This window comes from Atta colombica, unplaced genomic scaffold (genome assembly GCF_001594045.1).
Source record: "Atta colombica isolate Treedump-2 unplaced genomic scaffold, Acol1.0 scaffold180, whole genome shotgun sequence".
NCBI lineage: Eukaryota > Metazoa > Arthropoda > Insecta > Hymenoptera > Formicidae > Atta > Atta colombica.
Window position 1 is genome coordinate 82,860 of NW_017259272.1, and position 5,468 is coordinate 88,327.

General features: G+C 33.2%; 1 pseudogene; it reads right to left on the reverse strand.

Moving 5' to 3' along the window:
• Positions 1-1,210: 1,210 nt before the first annotated feature.
• Positions 1,211-2,134, reverse strand: LOC108686436 (annotated as a pseudogene).
• Positions 2,135-5,468: the final 3,334 nt, after the last annotated feature.

The following is a 5,468-nucleotide window of genomic DNA, read 5'->3' on the forward strand; positions in this document are numbered from 1 at the left end:
AATTAAAATTAATAATTTAATAAATGATTAAAAATATAAAGAATGAAAAAATTAATAGTAAAATTGAGAAAGTCAGTTTTTTAAATTAATTAGATTTGTAGTTTCGATAGCAATGGGTATAAATCTGTGATTTGTACCACAGATTTTTGAACAGTGACCAAAAAATACTCCAGGTCGACTTATTAATAATAAAGTTTGATTTAATCATCCTGAGATAGAATCTATTGTATTTTGATTCCGAGGGATAAGACTGTTCATGAATTACATCTATGGAAGTATTTAATATTCGAATAGGGTAAAATCGATTGTCAACGTCAAGTAGACGAAATTCATTTGTTAGAAGTTGATTAGTAGGAATTATGAATGAATCAAAGTCAATATTTAAAAATTCTGAATATTCATATCTCCAATATCATTGATAACTTACAGCTTTGACGGATAAATTAACATTGAAAATTTCATCAGTATGATAAAGAATTTTAATTGAGGAGACGGCAATAAAAATTAATAAAAATATAGATGTGATAATTCATATAATTTTAATTATTTGATGTTCTAACAAGAATCGATTTATAAGGTTATTAAGGCATTAGTAACTTAAGTATGATGTGTAAAATCAATATTATGATAAAAGTAAAAATAATTATGATAAAGTCATGAAATAAAATTATTATGTCATAAGTAGGGAAATTAGAATTTTCGAGTGAAATAGATCAAGCATTAATTTTTAATGAAAGATATAAAAAAATTTTTTTAATTGAAGTTTAACTTCAATGCACTATTCTGCCATATTAAAATTAGATAGGATATATAATTTATTATTTATAGTTAAATTAAAATATAATATAAAATTATAATAATTTTTAGATTGTGGAATTTCAGAAGATCTATTTAATTTAAGGGGAATTATTCGTTTATTCTAAGGAAGAATTGAGGAAAAATATATTAATAATAAATCGTTTTTTAAAATAGAGTTTCTCAAATAATAAATAGAAGAATCAATAATCTTAAAATAGATATTAAAGATCCAATAGAAGAAATAATGTTTCAAGATAAGAATGAATCAGGATAATCTGAGTAACGACGAAGTATACCTCTAAGACCAAGAAAAAGGGAAAAAAGGGAAAAAAGTTAGATTAACACTAATAATTATAGAATAAAAATTGAAGTAAAGTATTTAAGTAAAAATCATTTAAACTAAATCCAGAAATTAATGAATAAATCCAGCGATGATTGAGAATATATCACTTATGGAGAGTACATAATGAAAGTGGGCTACTACATAGTAAGTGTCACTTATAATATCAATAGAAGAATTAGATAGTATAATTGCGATAAATAGAAAATAAAAAATAAATTGTAGAGATCATCATAATCTAAGATTGTAATTTATTTTTATTGTATATCATGAAAGGTAGAGATTCACCTAAAAATTTTAATACCTGTGGTTAAATAATTATATAGTAGCAGGTAAAGTAAGTTCGGGCATCAACGTCAAGATCAATATATGATAAGCCCAAACAATAAAACCTAAGAATCCGGTGGCATAAATTATTTCTAAAGTTCCAAAGATTTCTTTTTTACCCCTTTCATTTATAACAATATGACAGATTAGTCCAAATCTTGGAAGGATTAAAATATAGACTTCGAAGTATCCGAAAAATCAGAATAAATGTTGATATAAAGTGGGACCCACCTTCGGAGGGGTCTATAAAGGAAGTATATAGATTTCGATCTGTTAATAATATAGTAATGGCTCCGGCAAGTACGGGTAGGGAGAGGAGTAATAATACAGCTGTAATGAAGATTGATCAAATTAAGAGGGGAATTTTATCTAAAAACATTAAGGAGTTGGAAAAGCTTGTAGTAGACAAAGCTTGTAAAGATGATTTATATTATATCCGTGAAGATGTGAAATGCGTCAAGGCCGCGACGGAGTGTTCCAAATTGTTGAAGTGGCATTACCGATTGGGTCATTTAAATGCTTGTGATCTTGCGTGTTCGATTCGAGACCGTGTTTCTTCGGATGTAAGTCTAAAGGACATTGATAAGTTATCGCGTTGCACCGTGTATCTAAGAGGAAAGATGACGAAATTACCCTTTCAAGAGGACCGAAATCCATGCACAGAGCCATTAAAGAATGTGCATTCGGATATTGTCGGTATATATCGCACACAGACATTAAACAGTGCTTCGTAACCTTTATTGTACGAGATGAGAAGAAGTGTACTTCCTATGAGAGAAGAGTGGTGTATTTGAAACGTTCAGGCCATGATGGAATAGATGACTGGAAGGCAGATAAAGTATTTGCAGTCAGACAATGACAGGAAATACTGCAACACCATTCGATCAATATCTGGTGAAGAGCGGCATCGAGTGCAGACTAACAGTCCCTCACACTCCACAGCAGAACGGGGTGGCTGAGAGGTTCAATTGTACCTTACAGGATATGATAGCTAGATGTCTAATGCTACAGTCAGGCTTAACAGCGAGATTGACGCCATTGCCACTGCGTGTTACATACGCAACCGATGCAAGCCAGCAAGCGCCTTAAGTGGAAAAATTTCATTTTAAAAATGGAATTGGCAAATTGCTGAGTTATGACAATCTGAGGAACTTCGGTTCGAAGGTATTTGTTTTAGACAAAGATCCAACAAAGGATAAATTATCGGCTCGATCTTTGGAGGGTATCTTCGTTGGACAACCTAGAGAAACGAAAATCTTTCGGATATGGATCCCGTCGAAGCATAAAATCATTATTGCTCGAAATCTTCGTTCTTAGAGGAAATAAATGACACAGTTGAAGATTCGTCAATATTACAATAGATGATTTGACGGAGAAAAATACAAATGACTTAGATGAAAAATCTATCGAAAGTTCTCTGCGCGGACACATTGATTTTCACCTTGAATTCAAATTAATTCTACAGTACCTATTCAACTAGTTGTAGGTCTGATACCCCGCATAACCTGCGACACAAAGTGAAGTGCTAAGGCGAGCACCTGGTAGACAAATTCACACCAGGGGTCAGAGGATCTAGGAAAGCTGTTCAGAACAGAGATTATCGAATAAGAAAGCTGAGAAAAATCCGGAAGAGGAAGATAGAGAAGAAGAAGCCGATTCACATGATGTCTTCGCCGATTGTAATTGAAGTATCTGTTCACGAAGTTCTTGAAAGCAAGGATTGTGAAGAGTGGAAAAGGGCTGTAGAAAATGAGATGATGAGCTCTTTTAAAAAGACAACACATCGGATATCATCAAAAAACCTGAAGGGCAGAATGTTATTGATTGCAGATTTGTATTGACGAACAAATATAACTCAGATGGCAATATCGAATGACACAAGACTAGCTTAGTTGTCAAGGGATACAGTCAACGTTTCGGAGTTGATTACCACCAAACATTCGCCCCTGTTGCTAGGTTGGAGACAGTACGGATTGCCCTCGCTGCCAAGCTTAAATTAAAGGTTTGGCAATTCGATGTTGTTACTGTTTACCTCAACGCGAAGAAAAAGTTATGGAGATGCCTGAGATGCTAAAGGAAAGGCTCAGGAGAATGATTACCAAAACACCAGATACTGTGGAGGTTCATATTCGTATTCTGGCCATGCTCATGATGATCGAGGGAGGAGGAGATGCTTGCCGATTTAAAAGGGCTTTGTATGGATTCAAGTCGGAAGGCAGTGACACGACAAATTGAGTCAAAAGTTGAAAAGTTTAGGGCTCATAGTAAACGTGAATGATCCTTGTCTTTATTAAAGTTGGCGAAATTGTAAACGGTAAATCCGGACACTTATGCTCAAATAGGGCCTCTAAACGATAAATCCGGACACTTTTGACCTAGATACGGCACCTAAACGGTAAATCCGGTCACTTTTGGCACAGATACGGCCTCTAAACGGTAAATCTGGCTACAATTGGACCAGATATAGCCTCTAAATAATAAATCCGTCCATTTTCGGCATAGATACGGCCGCTAAACGGTAAATCCAGCCACTTTCGATCCTTATGACCTTTTACGACCTTATGATCTATAAACGGTAAATTTGGTCACTTTCGGCCAATATATGGCTACTAAAAATCCAAATATTGCCTCTAAACGGTAATACGGCCACTTTTGGCGTTATATGGCCTCTAAACGGTATACCATTTAGAAGCCATATATCGTCGAAAGTGACCGTATTACCGTTCAGAATCAATTTGGATAGAAAGTTACTGGATTTACTGTTTAGAGGCCATATCTGAGCAGAAAGAGATATAAATTTCCGTTTAGAGGCTATATCTGAACCGATAGTGGCCGGATTAAGCGTTTAGAGGCCACATCTGGGCCGAAAGAGGCTGAATTTACCGTTTAGAGACCATGTATGATTCGAAAGTGGTCGGATTTATAATATAAAGGACATATCTGAGCCAGAATTGCCTGGATTTACTGTTTAGAGCCAATTTCTGGGTCGAAAGTGACCGTATTTACCGTATAGTGACCATATCTGGGTCGAAAGTAGACTTATTTACTGATTAGAGGGCATATCTGGGCCGAAAGTAATCGGATTTATCATTTAGAGGCCATATCTGGATCAATAGTGGCGGTATTTACCATTTAGAGACCGGATTTACAATATAGAGGACATATCTGAACCGAAATTGCCCGGATTTACTGTTTAGAGGCAATTTCTGGGCCGAAAGTGACCGAATTTACCGTTTAGAGGCCATATCTGGGCTGAAAGGATATATTACTAATATTTATTATTTAAATTATTCTTTATTAATTTTAATCATTATTTTAACAGTTATAGGTTATATATTTATGTTTATAGAGTGATTTTATAATTCTATATATTCTTTAATTGGGCTGTGCGAGCTATTTCACAAACTTCATCATTTGAGATTGGTTTAATTATAATTTTTTTGGTGTTGATAATTTTAAGGGAAAGATATTCTTTTTTGGATTTTATGAACTGGCAAGTATATATATATGGTATGGGTTAATGTTAAGCCCATTATTTTTGATATTTCTTGTAAGAGTGTTAGCGGAATTGAATCGTAGGCCGATAGATTTCGTTGAGGGTGAGTCAGAGTTAGTTCCAGGATTTAATATGAGTATTTTATAGGGGTTTTTGCTTTGATTTTTATAGCTGAGTATGATATGATTATTTTTTTTATGTATTTAATATTGGGAATATTTACTAATTTAATTGGATTATGATGATCGTGGTTGTATATTAATTTGATAGTATTTTTAATTAATTTAATACATAGGGAATTACCACGAATGCGGTATGATGAGTTATATTTATGTTGAAAGATTATTTTACCTTTTAAATTTTATGATATTTATTTTGATATTCAAGTTTATATTTGTATTTATGTAGGAACAGATTAATAAGTAGGGGATAGGAGAAAGTATAAAAATATAATAGTATTTTAGAAATAATAATTGAAGAGATTAATTTAATGTGTATATATATATA